General features: G+C 54.9%; 1 long non-coding RNA gene across 4 annotated transcripts in view; it reads left to right on the forward strand.

Annotated features, from left to right (window-relative positions):
- The window catches only part of LOC146396236 (uncharacterized), a 160,918-nt gene that overhangs the window by 25,020 nt on the left and 112,549 nt on the right, over positions 1-23,349 (forward strand). Inside the window, exon 4 of one of the 4 annotated variants that reach the window (XR_014829201.1) lies at positions 277-2,199. The exons of the other annotated variants lie outside the window; for them this stretch is intronic. This is a non-coding gene — a long non-coding RNA (uncharacterized LOC146396236). Of the gene's footprint in view, positions 1-276; positions 2,200-23,349 lie in introns of those variants that run through there. 4 annotated transcript variants of the gene reach the window in all.

Genomic DNA, 23,349 nt, shown 5'->3' on the forward strand with positions numbered 1-23,349 from the left:
GAAGGCCCACTCAGACCTGACGAACAGTTCTGCTCGTGGGCACGGCTCTCGCGCTGGTGACACACAATATACCAGAATCTGTTTTGTATTTACGAAAACATTTTCGGTGAATACATGACTTATTTAAAACACTCTCATTGCAGATGATTTCAATTTGAGTCATTTTTAAATGTCTGCAAATCCTAACACCTTTCTGGCCTCCAACTCGGTTCTGCTCTGAGTGGCGTGTCCGTAGTTGTCCCCTCTCAAGTGCGTGACCCTTTGCTAATTTCACAGGCTCTGCCGCCCGCCCCCCCAACCCCGGCATCTGGCGTCCGGGGATCCGGTGGAGATGAGGTGACTCGCTCAGAGTGCGCCCAGCCCAGCGCTGCGACTGAACAGAACAAGCAGAATGCGATTCACACAACGCCTCGCGGTAACTGGCTGCACTGAGATAAACACTCTGAGATTGCAGCGGCCTGCCTGGTGGGGTCGTCAGGGGCATTCGGTACGGATTTCCAGGGTGCAGCCCAGTGCTCGGCAAAGGACGGCTGTCCGGACGGCACTGGAAAAGCTGTCTGAAAGCTGTTGAAGAGCAGACGTATATACGATCGTATCTTGGTATTTCTGTTTATTTTGGTTATGACCTCGGCTTCGTGCTCAGACACTGCAAGCCTGTGAGATGTTCCGGCTGGAAGGAGCTGGGGTTGTGGAGATCACTGCTGGGAGGAGGGCCCGAGAGTCAGAGAACTGAAGTGGCTCATTAGTGGCCGCACAAGTAACTAAGGGCAGGGTGGCTTTTTTAAAAACATTTTCAAATTGTGCTTGATTTACAGTATGCCGTGTTAATGTCTGCCCTTCAGCAGAGCGACTCAGTTTTACGCATCTATGTGTTCGTCCTCTTGCTCTTTGCCTTATGGTTTATCACAGGGTGTTGACTAGAGTTCCCCGTGCTGCACAGCAGGGCCTTGTTGTCTCGCCATCCTATGGGTACCAGTTTGCGTCTGTTAATCCCAAACCCCCAATCCTCCCCCCTCCACCCCCTCCTCCTGCTGGCAGGATGGCCTTTAGCCTTTTCTTCTTCTTTTTAGTTAAAGAGTCACAGGAGAGCAAAGCATCCTCATCTATGTCCCTCAGAGCCCTCCACGTCACTAGGCTATTTGGCGATGTCACCGCAGCCCAGAGTCCATGGTCCTCCCCAGGGCCCTGGAACAGGTGCAGTCACGAGCCTTAGGAGACGTGGCAGAGTGGGGCGCCCTCCGCCACCCAAACTGCACACTGGGGCCCAAATCCCACAGACGAGGGGGAAGGGGGAGCCTGAGCTGTTCTCGAAGGCCCCGCTGGTCACCCTCCCCGGCGGCTGATGATGAGGGCAGGAAACACTTACGACCTCTAAACAGATGAGCGGAACTCGTGTGGGTGCAGCAGGCAGCTGGGACCATATTCAAAGCTGACCGAGCTGTAAGCGATGGAGTTGTTCTTTCCTGGGAAGCCGCAGGTCCCGGAAGTGACAGGAGTTGGAATCTTCTGGCAAACTGGGGAAGAGTGTGCCCACTGATTCCAACAGGCAGCTTTGCCTGGGTGCCCCCTGGAACTGGCCAGGGTAGAACACAGAATCATGGTATTTCCTCAATTTTGTCCTATTGAATGAACGGACTCCTGGGATCCATTTGTAGGTAGCTTCCCACACCACTCACACGCAAAGGATCCTGGGGGTCAAATAAGTCAGAAAACACTGTATCCCCTTTCCCTCCTGGAGCTTTACTATGAACATTAAAGGCACTGAGAAGGTCTGCAGTGAGAAGAAGAGTGTTTAACTCTGGCTTAAACAAGGTTTCTAAAACTTGGCAGAGCCAGAGTACTTTTTTTCTGAGTACCGTGATGAGTATCTGCTTTTCTGAAGGCTTCAGTTTGGGGGACACTGTTGTCATGGAATCTATACTCTCCTCCTCTAACAACCGTTTCTCCCAGGAAATCTAGTCTCTCCTTGTCAGGTAGCAATGGTGATAGGATGAAGGTACCTGACCTTCCATAATTTAAAATTTAGGTCATTGTTTTCTTTAAATAATGTGCTCCTTACTTTTTACGCTCCTTATTTATTTCTAAAAAAACAAGAAATACCCTTGGTATTTCACAGGGACGCAGGCAATATTGTTTTTTTTTTGTTTGTTTGTTTGTTTTTTTTTTTTGCTTAATGAAATAAACTCATCTGTTAATCTATCAGCAGCCAGCGGCTGGCGCATTACTGCCTGGCATTTGCAATGGCGTTTGGGAAGGCTTCTCAGGGGGCCGGTGGATGGCGTTCGGTAGGCAGACACTCGGAGCCTCTGTCAAGCCGTGAGCTCAAAACGAGGCTGCTTCTGCTCTGGTCCTTTCGAGCTGAGTTCTGGGGCCAGTGCGAGGACCAGGGCACAGAGTGCTGGGGGAGGGGGGCTCGGAGCGCAGGGACAGGCCGAGGCGATCTAGTTCTGAGGGACACTGGTCATCAGTCGGGGACCCTCTCCCTAGAACGCAGGTGCCCACTTATGCGGCCAGAGGCCACGTCTTAATGGGACCTGATGCAAAAGCCCTTTCTCCCCACCTGAGGCCTCAAGGAAGAGGGGTCTCAGGCCCCATCTACTCAGACCAGTTCTTCACTCCCTGACCAGGTGTGTACTGGAGTGTGTGTGTGGGGTGTGTGTGTTTGGTATGAGCTCTGTGTGTGGTATAAGGTGTATGAGCTGTGTGTGTGTTGTGTTTGATGTGTGTGTATGTGGTGTGTGGGGCATGTGTGTGGGTGTGTTTGTGGCGTGGGTGTGTTTGGTGTGTGTGGTGTGTGGTGTATGTAGTGTGGTGTGTGTGTGGTGTGTAGTGTAGTGTGGTGTGTATGGTGTGTGTAGTGTGTGTGTAGTGTGGTGTGTGTGTGTGTGTGGTATGTAGTGTGGTTGTGTGTGTGTGTAGTGTGTGTGTGGTGTGGTTGTGTGTGGTGTAGTGTGGTTGTGTGTGGTGTGGGTGTGTGTGTGGTATGTAGTGTGGTTGTGTGTGTGTGTAGTGTGTGTGGTGTGTGTGTAGTGTGGTTGTGTGTGGTGTGGGTGTGTGTGTGGTATTCGTGTGTGGTGTGTAGTGTGGTGTGTATGTGTGTGGTGTTCGTGTGTGTGTAGTGTGGTGTGTGTGTGGTGTGTGGTGTGCGTGTGGCGTGCAGGGACGCCCCCAGGCCCCGAGGAGCCGTGGGGGCTTCTGCCCAGAGCCTCCGTGGAATGGCTGTCACCGGGATGCACTTGTCGGCGACCTTGAGAGAAGCCCGGGCGCCAGTGCCGCCTCTCTGCCTCTGGGGCCCCTGCCCCGCGCCCTGCGGGGCCAGGCGGCGGGGCTCCCGCGCAGGGGCCGTTGCTGGGCTGGTTTGCTCCTTTGGAAGTGGATTCTTACCGGCACAAATCTTCGTCATTTTGGGGTATGGATTTTACGTTTTTACGGCTCGGTCTGTGTTTTCGATGTTAGTAAAACTTAATTTTTGTTTTAAAAATCCAACATTTCCCCCAAACCCAGAGAGTCATCTTGTGCTCTTAGGGTGTCGCTTCTTATTTGGGGACCGCAGACCTGAGAAGCGCAGCTTGTCCCATATTGTTGCTTTTGGTTACATCCCCTGAGATCCACGCACATCGCGTTGTCACCTCTCAGGCAGCTGTAAAGAGCTGAGTAAAAGCAAATATATATCTCGGCTCAGACACCTCGGGTACTAAGACAGCGTGAAAGTCCCACCAGAACCGTTTTACTGAGGGCTTTATTTTTTTATTTTAAAAATTTTTGGCTACGTCTGTGACGTATGGAAGTTCCTGGGCCAGGGATCAAGCCCCCGCCTCCCAGGGACCCCAGGTGCTTCAGCGACAACACTGGATCCTTAACCCACTGGGCCACCAGGGAACTCCTCTGATGGCTTTAGAACCGAGATCTTCGGCTCGGGCCTGGTCACCCGGCCGCAGGAAGTTGGATGTCACAGAGGCACCCCGAACTCCCCCGAAGGGCACCGTCACCACCTCCCCCTCCTGCTGTGCGTTCTCCCCCAAGAACGAGGCCATCATGGCCCGGGTGCCCGAGGCCCATGTCTAGCGTGACCCCGAGTCTTCCCCCTGCCTTGTTCTCTCTGTCCAAGTAGCCATCCAGCCTGATGAACTGACCTCCTCGGCATTCGGAGGCCAGGCCCTTTGCCCCACTGCCACTGTCACACCTTAGCTCCGGACACCTGCAGCTCCCAATGCCTGGAAGCCTCGGGTGTGGACGGAAAGGCTGGTGTACAAAGTCCTCCCTCGGGCGTAGACACGTGGCACCTGGGTCCTCTCTTCCAGCGCAGAGACTGCGACCCTTCAGGAGGCAGGAGGCCCCAGGCCATCAGTTTGCACCACAGAGTCCAGGCAGGAAAGGGCCTTTGGGAATTAGAGGGTGTGGCCCCAGGGGAGAGGTGGCTTGTGAGGCTGGGGCCCGGGCTTGTCGCTCCCGCATCTCTGCTTCCCCGTGGGCCAGGAGGACGACACAGCTTTCTCGGGCTCTGCTCTGCCTGGGACCTGGGTGGACCCTCACGTGTCTGGGCACAGCCAGGGTGGGACGGGCCATGAGCTGGAGCTGGGTGAACCCAGCACGTGGGTGCAGCCCAGCCATCTCACCCGGGCTTGGGGTCTGGGGTCCTTCTGGAAGTGGGGACGGCTGGGAGGAGGTGGTGGTTACTAAACCCAATGCAGACGCGACCGGTCCCTCGTGGACGTTGTCCCCTTTCCTCCTCTCTCCGCCTTCCCCGCCGCAGCGCCCACCTGGCAAGCATCAACGGTGCTCTCGCATCACGCGTTTTTTTCCGGGCCTGACACGCACAACTCTGATGTAGAAATTGAAATTTCACACTCCGAAGGGCCCCAGCGGCTCCAGAGGTCGGCCAGCAGCTCTGGGGTCCACCCAGCCGTGAGTCACGGGGAGAGACGCCCGCCCCAGTTAACATCAGCGGCTCTCGTGCGTCAGAGGTTCTGCGCGAGAGCCCTTTGCTTGACATCTGTGTCCCCACCCCCTCAGCAGCGCACAGCATTTTAAGCCGAGGGGCACGTCCCCTCATCTGGTGAACACATCAGCTGAATGCAATCTGTTTTCCCAAACAGATGTCCCAAGAAGGGGGGGCGCGGGCTCCGAACACGGGTTAGAAGTTGCCAGAAGGTTCTTTACGAGGTTCTCGTTTTGTAGATGGGAGTGCAATGGCCAGGGTTTACTTTAATTGAAACACACCTAATTTGGGTGCTCGGGCTAGGTATCTAAAACGACTTTTTCAAGTCCCCGTCCAAAGGGACTTTTTCTTTCCCATTCTTTCCTTGGCCTCCTCAACCTGTTTTCCTGAAAAGACCAGAAAGAGATGCAGGGACTGCCGCCCGACCCGGGCAGGCTTGAACAGGGGTGGCGGGGGCGCAGGCTGTCAGCTCACAGAACCGTCTGGGGCATCTACGCTCCAGCAGTGCTTACGGCGCCCCTGCTGCCACCCGCCCGGTAATGTCGCCTTCCTGGGCCCGATCGCTTGCTTATTCCTGATCGTTTTTGTTTGGCCCGCAGGTGTGACTGCTGCCCGTGAGCGGTGAACACAGCAGGCCCACCTGGGGGATGCTTGGGGAGCTGAGGTGCAGACCTCTGTTCCCCACGGAGACTGAGCGTGGTGTTGGGACCCCGTTTTATTGTTCACATTCTTCCAGTGTTAGCAGCTTCCCCCTTTATACAGACCTCAGATGCCTCAGAGGAATGTTTAAATTATTGCAGGGTCCCAAAGGAGACTGCTCTTTCCTCTCAACATTTTCCCCACCTTGCGTTGCTCCCTCGTAAAGCGACTCCCCTGGGAGCTCCAGCTGAGGACCCTGTGCTGGTTACGAACCAGAGAGGGGGTGACACCAGCACAATCCTCGAGAAGGTCTGTAACTGCTTAGATCTTTCTGGAAGCCAAGCACCAGGACCTGAGGCCAGCTGTTCTCCATGGCGAGGGAATGACCGAGCACGCAGCCAGCCTGGACGGCGGGATGCTGTCCGCTTGTCTCTGGTGGTGAGGCAGATGGTGCTTAGAGATGGCAGAGGCACAGCATCCTGGTGGGGGGCACGGGGTTCATCCCAGCCTCGACTCCCGCCGGGTCCACAGCCTCGTGGAAGCTTTTACGCTCCCGAGCTTGGGTGCCCAGCCCAGGAAGCAAGGGCCTGGACCTGGGAGAACCCCCCAGAGAACAGGGTGTGTGGGGGTGACTGTGGCCCCTGCCCCACGCTCCTGGGTGACCCCCCTCCCCTTGGGCAGGGGGACCACCTGCAGCTTGCTCTGAGCCACAGAGGATGGCACTGGGATGGGTGCCTCCCTCTGTCACGTCCTGCGAAGCTCCGTCATGGAGATGCCCTGGGACGCGGCCAGGTGGAAGGAGCATAGGTCAACCTCCAGGCCAGGGGTGGCCCTGCCTGGCCACCAGCAAGAGAAGGACCTCGGCCCTGCCCCCTGGGGGAGGTGCTCTGCCCCCAGCCACGCAGAGTCGGGAGGAGGCTCCTTCCAGCCTGGCACCGCGCTTTGGCGCTTTGGTCAGATCCCGGAGCAGAGAGCCCGGCCAAGCTGCGCCCAGCACCCAACCCGGATGAACCGTGGCATCACAAACTGTGTTGTTTAAAGTCTGTAAGCGTGTGGCATTTTGTTGCTCTGACAAACACTGATAAAGGGACACTTGGTCCCCCATGGTGGCCTGTCCCCTGAGAGACCCCTCCCCCCGCCCGGGTCCTGCTCGGTGGGCTCTGGCTGTTCAGAGCTTCTGCCAGGTTGTAGATACAGTGCAGAAATGGGAGCCAAAGACTGGCCACCCTGACAGGACACTTACGCAGAGGACTGGTGATTGTGTCCCCAGGACTGGGGCCCAGGATGGGCTTTCAGCTCAGTGCCGTGTCAGAGCTGAGAGGATGTGGACAGGTAGGGCCGGGAGCAGGGGTGGCAGGAACGTCCTCGGGCCCCAGGAAGGAGGGATGTGGGCGGGAAGATGGGGCCACAGGGAGCCGGAGTGGGCGTTTGGTGGGCAAGCACAGAGGTGGCCAACGGAGTGGCCTTCCCTCTGGCTGGGTCCCTGCCTGCCTCTCCTTTAAGGAGTGAGGACGGGTGCCTGCAGGTGGGTGATCCCGTCCTGCCAGTGGCAGCCCAGGCACAGTTGTGTCCACTGCAGGAGGAATGTACCCCCCGACACACATCGGCCAAAGCTGAGGTCCAGCTGAGGATGGACTGGACACGGGCACCAGATGCCTCTGGCCCCCGGCTGTCTGCATGAGCCGTCAGGAAAGGCACAGGCTCCCTAAAGGGCCTCTCTCCAGGGGCCTCTCTCCAGGACACAGTGGTCTCCCGGGGACACGTAGTTAGGATACAGATGAGGGGGGTCAGCGGGTGCTTTAATTTTTATGTGCAAATTATTCCCATGCGCAAACCGCCTGCCTTGGGAGGGTCTGGGTCTCAGAGGTCCACCTTCCCCGCCCAGTTCTGACCACGGAGGTCCTGGGTGTCTGTGCTGTGACTCGCGGAATCGCGTCTTCCGTTGGGGCTTTGACCGGCTGCCAGGCAGTGCCTGAGCATGGTTTCCGGTGGGCCTGGCTCTGCCTGACTCGCAGTCTAAGAAAGACAAGGCCTGCACGATTGGAGCTGTTCTTATATTAAGCTCCGAGATGTTGGGTGTTGATGAATATAAAAAAATTGAGAAGAAACCAAAGCTGATCTTTTAGGGGCACAGCTAGCATAACCCTGGGAGACAAGAAGCCAGAGGTTCAGAGCAGTGACCCTCCTGGGGCCGCAGAGGTGGGACGTGGCAAATCCACAGCTGATCTGAATCCACGGCTGGGAGCTTGGAGCCGCGACCCGCGTGCTGCTCTCCGGTGGAGCCTCGTGGCGCAGGTGAAAATTCCCATCTCCTCGGTGTTCGTGCCACAGGGGTAGCAGCCTGACTTCAAGGGCTTCAGGAATCTGTCCTCATGCCCTCTCTTTTGTCCTGACAGCTGTCACTTGGACATGTCACAGTCATGTTTGGATGTAAGCGTACGTGATCCAGGCCCACGCTTGATCGATGGGCTGAGGTGTCCGCAGCTGGTTCTCCCTCTCTCGGCGCCTTTGAGAGTTTGCCACCCTCAGCGTGCTGACCTCCCTTGGACGTGGTGTGCCTGGGAGATGTCCAGTGACTGCGTGTCCTCAGGGAGGCAAGCCTCAGAGCAGAGATGGGGACAGTGGCACCTTCCTCTGGAGCACCTTGTGCTGTCGGCTCGTGACACATACTCAGTGGAGCAAAGAACAGTTTTTCACGCGTTTCTAACTCAGCCAGGTGAGACTTAACGAACGCAGGACCAAGTCCTGGGTGCAGGACCCACTCCCACCCGTGGACAGGGCTGTCTGGCAGACGAGGGGGGCAGAGCACCCACTCCACGTGCTTCCCTCCCTTTGGGTTGAAATGCATGCAGCCGAGAGGTGGGATTTGCTGTCTCAAGGCTGAGGGGCTGATGCCCATCGAGACTCAGACGCAGCTTCATCACTACCTGTGCCAGGTAGTGCAGTCTGTGGGTTTCCAGCCACCTGAGTGTAGGTGTGTGAGGCAGATGTTCAACCACCTCGCGCCTCAGTCACACACAGCGGTCAGGCTCCCAGGGAGGACGGTGTCACCGAGACCCTGTGACACTGTCACCCCCACTCAAGAAGGGGGGCCTGGGGAGATAAACAAACTGCGTTGCCAGGTACCTGAAGCAAGCAAAGTGCCATTTCTGTCCCCACAGGCAGGAGGTCCCCTCAGGCTCTCTTTTTAGAGAAACGCTGAGCTTCTGTACAATTCAGAGCTTCTGTAAACTACCTGAGACCTTTAGCAAATCTCTCTGCTGAGATTCCGACTTTCTCCGCTTTATCTCACCGCAAGGCGACTTTTCTTCCATTTTCTGGGAATCTGCATGAGATGCGCTCAGCTGCTAGCTGTCACTGAGAAGAAAAACAAAGCGTCTTTTCATCACGCAAGGGTTTTGCCCCCAGGAAGGCTCTTGACAGCCTGCGTCCTGAATACCAACGCTTCCCAACTTTTGGTTCTTGTCAGAAAAGAACTTCCTGGTCCTCCTGCACCACGAGTCTAACGTTTGTGGAAAGGTTCATCTTCGTCAACACTTAGAACTCAGTCTGTAGGCAGCTTGGGACTATTTGAATTCAAATGTTGGAAGCCTTCAAAGAAACGGAAAAGAAAATTTTGTATGTTTTACTTTCCAGGAGAAAGAGGAAAAGCACTTATTTTCCAAGGAATCGGACTGATTATAAGGATTCACTGGAAAGAAAGAAGCTCTGATGCATTCAGTCTAATGTCTACGCTTCCTGCAGGTGCCTGCACGTGCCCGGGAGTGTCTGGTCCCGATTGCTCCGGGCTCACTCACCTCTCAGTAACCTTCCTTTCCTGTACACATGAAGGCAGAGAGGTAAACGAGAGTGAACCACATATTTTCAATGAGAACGCTGAAGAGTTTTTCTGGGTGGTTTCACTTTCCAGAAGATTCTGTCCATCCGGATGAAGCCATCACCTGCGTGTCCCTGAGCACTGTGGTTTCGGGACAGTAAGGTCTGGGGTGACGTCCACACTTGGGTCAGCCCACGCCGACGCGTCTAAGGCGGGAAGCGAAGGCTTTTGGTTTTCTTATTGAAGGGGTCAACTCTGGTGCTTGGGACGGACGGGGCCCATCCTTAGATCCCTCACTGGAATGGGGTGCAGAGGAAGGCACAGCGACTCCCAGGAGCCAGCGCCTTCAGACGGCCGTTCAGGTGACACCGTTCTGACGAAGCACGGAGAAGAAAGACGTTTCTGCAGAGCCGGGAAGCGCGCCTGGCTCTCCGTGATCACCGGGCCCTGGCAGGTCATATCCTGGCAGAATAAAAGGAAACAGGCTTCCAACCCCGACTCCACTTAAAGAAATTCTCAGAAAAGACGGACGCATGGAACAGCTCCGAGAATTCATTAATTCACCTCAACCCTCCTCCTCCCGTTCACATATAATACGAGGCACCAATTGCTAAAAGTCGAACAAATGGACATGCTGAAGAGATCACCCAGTAGGAGGCAACTTGGGGAGAGGCTCTGAAGTGAAGCCTACTCAGATGGGTTTGAATTATGCATCGGCGGAGACATTCAGAGTTTCCATGACTGTAGCAGCAGTGATTGCTGTTTGTTTTTAAGGGCAACACACATGTTTCAAAGACTTTGTTTGGTTTTGTTTGTTTTTCCTACAAAGTCAGGCTTTGTAAGACAAACACGGCTTATCCGTTAGAGACACAGGATTGAAAAACTCTGTAAATAAAATGCCAAATTCGCAAACAGTTTTGGGGATATTTTCTTTCTGATTTCACGATTATTCCCGTTAACAATGACGAGGACGCAGGAGGCGATTACATTTCTGGTGGGCTCAGAACTCCTAAGTACGTGTCCTTGTTGAGAAAACTCGAGGTGTGAGGCAAGCGCCAGTGTCTGCAGAGGGAAAAAGTCCTGGTTTTGAATCACGGTTTGTAGCTAACGAGCCCCAGACCTTAAGGAAGTCATTTTCTTCATCTGATGTGTGTGCCTAACTGATCCACTCTGCTGTACACCTGCACTCCAAGTCAGCTATACGCCAAGACATTTTTTTTTTTTTTTAAAAGGCTTAAAAAAAAAAAAAAAAAAAAAACAACCTACCGCATGGGTCGTGGCACCCTGAAACCTTACTATGCAACGTAGTTCTTTCAACTCCGGTCCCATCGCATCAAGGATCCTACCACATCCCACAGCCTCCTTGAACCAGAAAGTAAAGAGGAAGGAAACTGAAAGACCGCCCTTTACCCCTGCGTCCAGGATGGTCGGAGGCCCGTCATCAGCAGGCGTGATGCTCGGACACAGGCCGACTGTCGGGTTTCGAATGCGACCCTCCGTTCTGCGGGGATGCTTCGCAGCTGGGGGTGCTTTTCCACTACAGGCGGGGGCTGCCTGTTTGTCTCTCTGGTGGTGCCTGGCACGGGTGATCACGAACAGGTCTGCTCTCTCACAGCAAAAATGACCCCGCTCTTCTCCTGCCATTCTTTTAATTAGATGGGGTTTCTGCAGAAAGAGAACCTTCCCTCGGTTACTCTGAGTTTGTACAGGAAAAGCAGGATAGGTGCTTGGTTCTCTCGCTCCCTTGTGCCAGGTTTGTAAAGTGATGCATTGATTTACCAGAATCCTTCAAATCTGAGCATTTTTTTAAAAGAAAAGTATCATTATAAACGCATAGGTACAAATGTTCTTGGTGGGTTCCAGTCCACGGCAGAGTATTCCCTCTATTGATGCTCCGATTATCTCTTCTTCGGATGGGGAGGGGGTCTCTTCGGACTCCTTTTGACCCCATCCCAGGGGTCCAGAGAGCTCCCTTGCTTCTGGCTTTTGGAAGAGGTTCCAGGCTCATCCTGCAAAACTTGCTGGCTCCAGCCCTGGAATCAGCCATTTTTCGGGGTAACCCTGATTGCTTTGCATGGGAGATGGCATTAGAGATCAGCAGTCTTGGGGCGCTCAGGCGTCCTGAGCGGGGTCCGTGGCTAGTAATTTTTATGGTGTTTTTTTTTACAAGATAAAATGCATCATGAGTTTATTCTGTTATTTCCAGTTTAAAGTCAGGACAAATCTGGCTTTATTTTCAATAGATTGGCCCTTGTTTTCTTTTGGCTAACACCATATTTAGGACTTTTGCATTGATGTTCACCAGTCTGTACTTCGCTCTCTGTTTTGATATGTCCTTTATCACATTTGGCCATTGATGCTCTCCTTGTTTAGCAGAAAGACTGGGGGGGGGGTTCTTCACTTTTGGGGATCTAGAATAATTTATTTAGCAGCAGGATTTTCTAGTTTTTACAGATTTGATAGAATTTCCTTGTCTTTTGTTTGTTTGTTTGTTTGTTTTTGCCTTTTCTAGGGCCACACCTGCAGCATATGGAGGTTCCCAGTCTAGGGGTCTCATCGGAGCTGTAGCCCCTGGCCTACACCACAGCCACAGCAATGCCAGATCCGAGCTGCATCTGCAACCTACACCACAGCTCACAGCAAGGCTGGATCCTTAACCCACTGAGCGAGGCCAGGGATCGAACCTGCAACCTCATGGTTCCTCGTCAGATCTGTTAACCACTGCGCCACGACAGGAACTCCAGTAGAATTTCCCGTGAGAGCATCTGTTTGCACTGCTTTTTGAGGGGACACTTTACTTCTTTTTCTTCCATGGCGATTGACTTAAGTTTCTGGCTCTACTAGGGTCAAGTTGGGTATATTGTTTTTTCTCAGAAAATATCTATTTCATCTGATTTTTCAAATATATTTTCACGGAATTGCAAGTTTGTGCTTCGTCTCTCATTTTTTTCTCAATTAGGATTGTTAGTGAGTTGTCTGTTTTGCAGAATTTTTAGGAGAACAGAGGCTCTTAGGGTTCTTTGTTAGCCCCACTGCTTCCCTCCGCCCATAACCTATGAATTTCTGCTTTTATCATCATCAACTCCTTCCTTCTGGCTTTTCTGGGTTACTTTGTGCTTTTTCTTCTGTTGCTAACTTTTTGACTTGGATTTTTACTTCATTTATTCTAATCTCTCTCTCACTCTACACACACACACACACACACACACACACACACACGGACGAGTTAAGTCACTTTACGTTTCCTTAATGGGATTAATGTGCCCTGAGTTCTACCAAGAGTGTCTCTATAAATTGCTTTTCCCCACGCGGTCTATTTTATTTGTCTCTTTCTTTTTTTTTTTGGTATATGTTTTTGCATTTGGGGAGTTGTGTCTGTATTTTCCAAGTTTCCCTGTACACTAAGACCTTCATCTAAGCCCATTTGTATCATTCAGGATCCAGTCAGGAGACAGAAACACATCAGCAGTTGGATCAGGAAGCCTTTTTTTTTGTTTGTTTTTTGTTTTTTGTCTTTTTGCCATTTCTTGGGCCACTCCCGCGGCATATGGAGGTTCCCAGGCTAGGGGTCGAATTGGAGCTGTAGCTGCCAGCCTACACCACAGCTCACAGCAACACCGGATCCGTAACCCACTGAGCAAGGGCAGGGATCGAACCCGCAACCTCATGGTTCCCAGTCGGATTCGTTAACCACTGCGCCACGACGGGAACTCCCAGGGAGCCTTTGATACAGAGAATCTACCTGGCGAAAGAGATGCACTGCCGAGGGTAAGGGATATGGTGAGAAGAATCCAGCTGGCCCGGGAGACGCTCGGCCCCGGGGGCAGAGGCAGAACAACGGAGCAAGACGGGGACGTAAGGAGCAAGGACTCCCTCTCTTCAGACCTTCTCGAAAGCGATGTGGCTCGGGCCCAATGGCTGTTATATCCCTAAAGACCAAGCTGTCAGAGGAACCTGTGACAGACTCATCTGTAAAATAACAGTGACGATGAGGAGAAAAAGGCCAGCACCTCCAAATAAAGCACACACAGCACGCACACACACACACACACACACACACACACACGCACGCACGCACGTACGTGCACATGCACGCGCGCACACACGCGCGCACACACACGCAAAGCTACCTACGTCCTCGTTTCTCCTTTTAACTTTTACAATGATTTCTTTCTTTGTTTTAGGGCTCCCTGCGGTGGAGCCGACTGGCGAGGTTGGGAGCACCTCTGCTGTACAACCAAGTGGTTCAGTTATACGTACATCCCTTCTCTTTGGGGACGGCAGCCCATGCCGCACACTGAGCAACAGGCTCCGCTGTAGGAGGTCTGGTTCTTTTAGTCATTCCGTTGTCGTCAGAGAGACGGGACCCTGCCAGGGGTGCATGGCCACTCACGGCGTGGGACTGACCCCGTCCGCTGCCTCTCGGCGGCATCAGACTCTGGGTGGTCTCACCTGGTTGGGGGTGGCCCAGCTGGAGAGGGGGCTTGAAGAGGAGGAAGCAGGACCCACAGGAGAGATGGGCCAGGGGCGCGTCCCTCTCTGCAGGCTGAGCCACTCCGTCCACAACATGCGAGGGCGCCTGGGTCCCAGTCACCCCGTCACACCTGCCGGGAGCGGCAAGCTTCCCCGCAAGTTGCTCGGACCAGACCCACAGTCTTGGCTGTTAGCAAGCACGCACATTCCTGTCAAGGGAAACAAGATTTACTTCTCGCTGAAATATCTGCGGGAGAACAAAGTGCACATCATTATTCCAGGCTTCACCCCCTCCCTCTGCTTTGCTTCACACACACACACACACACACACACACACACACACACACACACACACACACACCACATACAAATGAGTCATACGTCAGGCTTTCTGAAAGTCAAAGACGAGAAAATAAACAGATGCCTCAGAGGAGAGGGAAGACTGGTGTTGTTTTAATCAAAACCGTGAAGACAAAGAAAGGAACGGAAAACTCAGAGATTTAAAAGAGCAAAGCCCAATGGCAGACAAGCTCGCACCCGGGGACGCACAGCTTAAGAGGGAAAGCGGGATCTGGAAGCCTCTGCGCCACACACGCGCGCACACCGGTCCAGAAACCAGGGGTTCATTAAAAAGGATGACGGTCCCAAAAGAACCTTAAGAAGCACATAGAAATACGCTCAGGTTTGCAAGGCCATGCGCCCAAAAGTAAGATTCCGCCTCTAAGTAGTGAAATGACGCGTGCGCTTAGCTTGCTTTATTATATGTGTGTAATAGATTTATAATATATAACCAATGACGTGATTCACCAGACACACGTATGGATTATTCAAAAAACTAGTCCTCTGCCTCATCAGACCAAAGCCACCCTGGTGGATCACCTGCCCCAGATCACTGGCCTACGTCCGAGCAGAGCTGGCAGGGGGACCCTGGTCTGGAAGGTGCTTTGTTTGCAGGATCCTACACACCCTCACCCAGAGTTACGAGCCTTGCCAGCGGGAGGGGAGGGAACTCTGAAATGATTTTTAAGTTAGTTTATTCAGGAGTTCCTGCTTGGTGCAGTGGGATTGGTGGCGTCTCTGCGGTGCCAGGATGTCGGTTTGATCCCCGGCCAGGCACAGTGGGGTAGGGATCCAGCGTTGCCGCAGCTGCAGTGTAGTTCACCACTGCGACTCAACCGATCCCTGGCCTGGAATCGCCGTATGCCATGGGGCAGCCAAAGAAGAGGAAAAATAGTTTATTGAGGCGAAACGTGTACAACATGAAATTAACCATTTTGAAAATGAGCGACCTAGTGGCACGGGGTGCATTTTCAGGGCTCTGCCCCTTCCCCATCTAGTTCCAAGGCATTTTCATCTTTCCACAGTAAATCCTACACTTAGCAGTGTGCCCCCCTCCTGCCCCCCATCCCCCACAGGCCCTGGCAGCCACCAACCGACATTCAGTTGGTAGGATTTTTTTTTTAAGTGAAAAATTTAACTTTCCTGTTGTAAAAAATTTTTGGAAACCAACCATAACTCCGTTTCAACCTCTGCAGAGGCAAATAGTCTGCTGTTGCCCAAGAGTCATGGGGTTTCCAGGCAGCCTCTTCCAGGTGCAGCCGCTGGCGCCGGCTGGATTTCTAGCTGGCAGAGCCTGGAGGGCAGAGGCCCTCAACCTGGAGAGGCTGGGATGCGCCCCACCAGCCACCCCAGGGTAAGTGCGGGCCTCTCCGGGAGGCCACACCACCTGCTACGCCCTCTTGCAGGGAATCTTTGGATTCTTGGCCCCGCGATGCTATCTGGAGAATATGCAGCGTTAAGAATGACTCCTGGGAAAGCACACGCGTGTCCCAGAGCAGGGCGTGTGATTTCTCTGGTTAAACTAACAACGCCAGCATCCTGCCGTATCCCTCCCAAGGGCCCACTGGGCCATTTCCCTCCCAATAGGCTCCGAGGGGCGCAGAAAGCCCCTCGAGGAAACAGTACACAGTACACGTGAGGGATTTTTGAACCAACTCAAGGACGCTGAAGGTGAAATTTCCTGACAGGCTTAAACGTCCCCTTCAAACGTAAGCATCTTCAGTAATTTAACATAATGGGACTTTAGACTTTGCAACTGCCTTTGGAAGGAAGAAAATGTAACTACTTCGTCCTTGCAGTTGAGGGGGCGAAGAGGAGGGAGGCGGAGGGAAGGGGATGGCAGAGTCAGGCGGAGGCTGGGGTGACTGGCAGCCCAGGTGCAAGGCATTCAGCCTGACAGCCCCGCACCCCACCCGGCGGGCACTTGGGGGCATGGAGGGTTCTGCCCACATTCTGGTTATGTCATTGCAGCCTTACAGCATCCGCAGGAGGTGGGCGAGGACGGTAGCATCTCTGTGTAGGGCTAAGATACCAGGTCTTGGAGAGGTTCCATGAGGCCCTTCCCTAAGCCCCGAGGTCACCTGCCTAGTAAGTGGTAAGAATCCACTCTGGTTTAGAATCCACCCCGTGCTCCGATTTCCACCTCATTGAGCCCTGATCCTTGGCAAGACCTTGACTGACAATTGCAAATTGTTTTTTTTTTTATTACTCAATGAATTTATGACATTTATAGTTGTACAATGATCATCACAATCCGATTTTATAGGATTTCCAACCCACAACCCCAGCGCATCCCCCCACCCTCCAAACGGTCTCCTTTGGAGACCATAAGTTCTTCAAAGTCTGCGAGTCAGTATCTGTTCTGCAAAGAAGTTCATTCTGTCCTTTTTTCAGATTCCACATGTCAGTGGAAGCATTTGATGTTGGTGTCTCACTGTCTGACTGACTTCACTCAGCATGATAATTTCTCGGTCCACCCATGTTGCTAAGAATGCTGGTATTGCGTTCTTTTTAATGGCTGAGTAATATTCCATTGTGTATATATGTGCCACATCTTCTGGATCCACTCCTCTGTCGATGGACATTTAGGTGCTTTCCATGTCTTGGCTATTGCAAATAGTGCTGCAAGGAACACTGGAGTACATGTGTCTTTTTGAGCCATGTTTTCTCTAGGAGTGGGATTGCTGGGTCAAATGGGAGTTCTATTTCTGGTTTTCTGAGGAATCTCCACACTGCTTTCCACAGGGGTTGCACCCATTTCCAATCCCGCCAACAGTGTATGAGGGTTCCTTTTTCTCCACACCCTCTCCAGCACTTCTTGTTTGTAGACTTCTTGATGATGGCCATTCTGGCTGCTGTAAGGTGGTGCCTCCGAGTGGTTTTGATTTGCGTTTCTCTAATCATGAGGATGTTGAACATCTTTTCATGTGTCTTTTGGCCATCTGCACGTCTTCTTTGGAGAACTGTCTGTTTAGATCAGAATATTTTCTGAAGCCAAACTGAATACACTGCCTGTGGCATCCTTCTCACCCCCATCTCCCCTCCCTCCGTGGGCCCATCCCGAGGCCGCCGTGTCGGCGTGGCGTTGATGACATGGTGTATGTGTTGGCTTTTTCTTGGAGTTTTCTACGGAGAGTAAGAGTGGGAGAGTGGGGCAAAGAGAAGATAAAGAAGGTTCTGAACTGCTCCGAGTCAGCCCGGCCCCTCTTCTGCCTTGGTCATCAGGAGGTGGGGTCACGGGGACCCCGCGGGGACTTCTGCTGTACTTTTTTTTTCTTTTCCTTTTACGGCCACATCGATGGCATATGGAGGTTCCCAGGCTAGGGGTCGAACTGGAGCTGTTCCCGCTGGCTTACACCACAGCCACAGCCAGGCGGGGTCCAAGCTGCATCTGCCACCTACGCCGCAGCTTTCGGCAACGCCGGATCCTTAACCCACTGAGCGAGGCCAGGGTCAAACCCGCATCCTCATGGACACTGTGTTGGGTTCTTAACCCTCGGAGCCGCAGGGGAACTCCCCGCTTTACCCGTTACCTACCTCGGAACAGTAAAGTGGACTCCTCGGGGCTCCCTGGCGAGTGTGGCGAGTTTCTTTTTATGACGTCGCGCTCTCGCTCCGCAGGCACAGGGCTTCTCTTCTCTCTGAGGGGTTCTTACAGTCCTCTGACTTTTTTCCTGCCTTTTTGCTTTATGTGCTTGTTTTTTTCTTCTTCTAAGTTTTTAAAAAGCTTTTTATTGGTTCTGGTTTCCGCCTTTCCTGTTAAACACTTCACTCAGATGGCGAACCTGGGCTGTCCGCTCACGTGAAATGCCGCAGCGGGAGCTGCTGGCAGTGGGGCTCCCCACGGGGTGCTGGGGAGCTGGCCCCCCATCAGTGTGTGCAGCTCTCTCCTCCTGGGCCCACCAGGTTCTGAGGAGGGGAGTCCTCCGATGTCCTCTCCGTGTCCTTGGACTCCTGTGACAGAGGGGCCTGGGGGGACCTTACCATCCAGCACACAGACCTCTGCTCCCACCTAATTCAAACTTTCACTGAAAATATGCGGACGCCAAGGCATCTTGTGGCCCCTGAAATACAGACCGAACCGAAAATGGGTCCCCAGGGCAGCATTTCTGATGGAGGAGGACCAAGGGGGTCCTGCAGATCCAGTGGGATGCATGGTCTACACCACGCTTTGACCCTGACCTCCTCCAGTCATGGACACACAGGCATCAAAGGTGACACGTGACGGGGGGAGAGACCACACCTGGAGCCAAGCTCCTACTGGTGGGGGTGGGGGGCAATGGGAAGGGGACTCCGGAGAGGGGGCGGGGCAGCCCTGGGAGGCGAGGAGGGCTTCTTGCCCCGGGGAGCAGAGCCCAGATGTGCGCCTGCCAGCTCCCCTCGGCTGGCTGGGGGCCCCAGGAGACCATGTCGGGCCCACGCTTGAGGGTTTGTGAGTTGGGGCGGGGGCTGGCAGGAAACAGGACTCAGCGCAGTGAGGAGGGTGGGCGTGGAAGAAGGAGGAAACACCCCTCGCCCCCTCCTGCTGGCTGGACAGCCCCCAGGGATCTGGGGGTGCAGCAGCAAAGTTGGCAGGAGACTGATCGGGTGGGGGCGGCCGCGGGAGAGTGGGCCTTGCCGCCCAGAACCCCTCCTTGCCTTCTGTTCCCATGAAGAAGCGTCCCTCCCCTCCTGGGGGACAAGTATCATTCACGGTGTCCTTGCAAGATAGTGTCACTCAGTCATCCTCCTGCCTGGACCTGGCACCTGGCACCCCTGGTGCCCCAGGGCTGTAGGCAGGCAGAGGGCGAGAGAGAAAAACACTAAGAGAAGCCACGCAGGGCTGGTCAGAAGCCTAACTTCCTGCTCCCACGCGGCCCGCGTGCGGCCAGCGTGCGGCCCCCGCTCCCGGCCCCAGGCTTCTGGGCTCCAAACCTGCCTCGGCCCCTGCGGCCCACGCCGTCCTCGTCCTTCTCGCGCGCCCGGGGGGCAGGAGGCTCGGCTGTGCGGGAGGGACGCCCTCTCCCCATGTCGCTTAGAACTGCGGGCACAAAGTGGTCCCCAGGACAGAGCACCTGGAGGGCAGTTACCCGTTTCAACTCCTCCGCGGAGCATCCCCTGCTGGCTGCCCCCCCAGAGCCGGCCGCTCCCACCGTCCCTGCCCCGGTAACTGCGCTCGCCTGACCTGCAGGAGTAAAGCAGCCCAGGGTTTGGGACCAGCCGTCATCATGGGACCAGGCGGCAGGTCTCGCCCTCGCCCAGCACCCTCGCGTCCGCGCGGGAGGGGGCTGCAGGGGCTGGGGAAGGGCTGAGTGTCTCCCCCTGGCCGCGTCCCTGCGCAGGTGCAGCCAGCGACTTCACTCCTCTCATCCCTTCTGCCTGGGTGTGGGGTAAAGTAACCAACAGACGCTTTGTAAAAACTGCGGGCATCAAGTCTAACTGCCCCAGGCCTGGCATCCTGACCCAACAGGCCCATTTTCACTCTCTTCAACCCTTCAACCCTTGTCACGTCTGTCCTCTGCCCTGGCCTGTCCCTCCTGGGGCTTCATTGTAGAAGAGAGACAAAGGCCGGATGAGCTGAGTTTGTTTCCTTACCTTAGAAAACAAAGTCAGTGCGCGAGAGGGGACGTGGGCATTCAGGTGATCTGGGCATCCTGCGATGGGGCGGGCTCCCCAGGGCTTTCAGGATCACCTCCCGTCCGCTGGCGGTGGGCTTGCCCTCCCCACCCCCAGCGAAGGGGAAGAGCTTCAGCTCTTCCCCTCTGATGTCAAGCAAGGACATAAGCCAACAAGGGTCAGGTTTTGCGTTCGATCTTTGGCCGCCGGAGACCTTTTGAGGGAAGTCACTTCTTGGGAAGGTTTCCTCATCTCGTTCCTTTTCTGAGGAGTAACCCCAGGGCATGAGCACAGAGTCGCAGGTGAAACTGGGGAGAAATGGACGCAGGCTCGGCTGCCAAACCCCAAGGTGGAGCTGGGCCGTCAGGATATTTAAATAAATTGCTGCTGCGGAGGCTCAGGTGTGGCCCCAGAGATACCTCAGGAGCCACAGAAGCTTAGAGAAGGGGCACCACTGGGGAGGCAGGCCACCGTCCCCTGCAGGTCCCCTGCTGAGTGTGCTGTGCCATGCATGCCCTGGCGCTGAGCGGTTTCTGCAGCTGGTCAAGGAGGCAAATAGGTAGCTCAAGTCCTGGTGTGACTGTTGCATCTGGTGCCCGGAGGTACCATTCAGCTCTGCAGTCAGGGTGTGGTCCTGGCTGCGGGTGGAGAAGCCAGGAGGTCACTCGTGTCCAGCTCAGGACGGCCCTGGTCTCTGCTCGCAGTGCAAACGCTTCACCATTTACCCCCGTTATGTTCCACATGTAGAAAAGGCTCCAGTGAAACGGCGTGTTTCTGAGTGTCATTAGAGGTAATTCTTGTGGCGTGCTCTCACCCGCGGTTACCTAATCTGGTAACCAGCATGGGCGCAGACGGCAAAGTCAATATGAAAGTATTTGTTGATGCGTCGATTTTATTTTTAGTCACGAAGTTGGCCAAGTAGGCGGCCACATGCTGGAGATTAAGGTTTAACAGGAACCATCGCATCAGACGGGTGTGGAAGACGATTCTGAAAATGCTACTAGGACTCCTACGTGGGCCTGAGATGCAGGGCTTCCCTGGAAGGGCTTCGGTGCCCGGGAATAAAGCTCTTTGGTCTCAATACTTCGGAGGAAGCAAATGTGGCCTTCATCCTCCAGCCTGCGGGCAGCGCCGCTGGAACCCGCCGTGGGTTTGCCCGTTCCCTCCACCTCCTCTCCGAGTGCGCCTCTGAATCGTCCAGCTTCTGAAGTCCTGGTTACGCAGGACTCTTCCCCCGTGAACAGAGACTCCCACCTCTCCCAGGAACAGCCCAGGCAGGGGCCCGTGAGCTGTAGGAGAGGTGGGGTCCTTGTGTCAGTGACCGCCCCTCTGCCCATTTCTCTTTTGCTAAACTGTCTCTGCCGTTTCATCCCAGAGGTGGCAGAGGTTTAGGTCTCCTCCACGTAGCCATCGCAGGAAGCCTCTGGGCCTCTTTAGCCCACACTGCAGGCTGGGGCGAGGCCTGGCTCCAGGGAGCCCCGGCCTGTGCGTCCAGGGTCACGGGTGCCCATGAACCTGTGCATCGCAGCAGCTCTGCTCTCAGAGCAGGGGAGGGGGAGCCTACAGGACGAGGGTTCAAGGGACGCCCTGCTTCTGATGCTGCCAGGGGGCTTGGGAGAGACCCTGACAAAGCAGCAGGGCCTCCGGTCAAGGCTGGTCCGACTCGGTTCTGCTGAGGTGGTTCTGGGCTTAGTTTGTTCCCCAGACGCAGCAGGAAGAGATGCAGATGGCTCATCACCCACCTGGCACACAGCTGGGGCCCAGGCAGCTCGGCGACTGTTTAGGTCCTTGCAACGGGGACGTGGGAGATGAAAAGAGAGTGGGGACCAGCCGCGGCCCAAGAACCTGCGTTCGAGGCTTGGGCCTTGTTTCCCTGGTGACGGTGACCTTCCTTTTTTTTGCCCTTTTCTTTAATTGTTTTCTTCAAAATGTTATTGACGTAGACTTAATTTACAACGCTGTGCTCATTTCTGCTGGACAGCACAGCGATTCGGTTAAACATCGACCCACACACTTCCCTTCTTTTTCAGACCCGTTTCCCACACAGGCCGTCACAGAGTGCTGGGCAGAGGTCCCTGTGCTGCGCGCCGGCTCCGTTGACCTTGCTTCCTTCATATACGTCAGTGCGCGGACACCAACCCCGAACTCCCAGTAACTTCTCAGTAACTTCCGAAATGCAGGCGTCAGGAGCCTTTCACAGGCTGCTCTGGCCCCGAGGGCTGTGGGCGGGTGAGGAGAGGGGCAAGGGCAGAGCTCCGCGGATGGAGGGTGCCCAGGGCCGTCCGTGCCTTCAGGGGCTGCCGCAGGGAAAGGAGCCCAGGAGCCTGGAGGCACCGAGCGTGGAAGAAAACAGAGGGGCTCAGGTTCTGAGGTCTGAGGCCCGGACTCCACCTCGTCCCAGGACCGGAGGCCCAGCACTGCCTGGGGCTCAGGTGGGGAGCGCGGTTCCCCCAGGACGCAGAGCCTGGGAAGCTTGGAGCCCCTCCCAGGATGCTCTCCACTAGGCCAGCTGACACCTCCCGGAGCGCCCCAGAAACTCACTAGGGGGCCCACCTGCACCCCGACATCGGGAAATCATCTTCTGCCAGGGCAGGGATCCCTGCAGAGCGCTCAGGCCAGCCTGCCTGGACAGCACACCCTCTGGGGCCGCTGCCCCTGACAGCCTCCGTGTGTCACTGTCACCACTCCCCCCATCCACGACACCTACCCTTGTGCCCACACAGGCCTGCAGACCCCACCCCCCACCCCATGTGTCACTGTCCCCACCCCATCTGTGAAACCTACCCTCGCAGCCTCCCTTCTCTCCCGTGCCCCTCACAGCCTGCTCTCTCGCCAGCCCCCAGTTCCTCCCGCTGAAACCCACAGCCTTGGCCAGTCCTGATGGGCCTGCTGAGTCCTGTGGGAGGAGAGAGCGACACTTGGTCGCCTGGTGCCACCACCACTGTCTTCCACCGTGCTCTGCGCCCCTCGGGCCACTCGTGCATTTGTAAACGTGACCCTGGTGACCGTTCCGGGCTGGAGCTGTTCTGAACCCCCCCTTCCCTTCCAGCGTGTGCCCACCCCAGCCCTTCTCGCCCTCAGGGGATGGGGGAGCCCTCTTCTTGACAGAGAAAACTAGGTGGAATCACAAGAAACTGCCCTATTTGTTTTGTTCCTTTTCTGGTCACATCCATGACATGCAGAAGTTCCCAGGCAAGGGATTAAATCCGCGCCACAGCCGCGAACGGGGCCGCTGCAGTGCCAGTGCCAGATACTTAACGCAATGAGCCACATGGGAACTGCGAATTGCCGCTTTTGTAGGTTAAAAACTAGCTAAATATCAGCAGTTTTCTAGAATTCATCCTGTCCCCAGCAGCCACACAGGAGGGTGTATTCTATGATGCACTGGCCTGCGGGCTTCTGCTGAGTGTGTTGTGTTTGTGGCTCAGTGGTTAATGAACCTGACTAGTATCCATGAGGATGCAGGTTCGATCCCTGGCCTTGCTCAGGGGGTTAAGGATCTGGCATTGCCATGAACTGTGGCGTAGGCTGGCAGCTGTAACTCCGA

This window comes from Sus scrofa, chromosome 15, assembly GCF_054392235.1.
Source record: "Sus scrofa isolate SSC_HxYL_T2T_F1_AM1 chromosome 15, Sscrofa_HxYL_maternal_Yorkshire_Landrace_v2.0, whole genome shotgun sequence".
NCBI lineage: Eukaryota > Metazoa > Chordata > Mammalia > Artiodactyla > Suidae > Sus > Sus scrofa.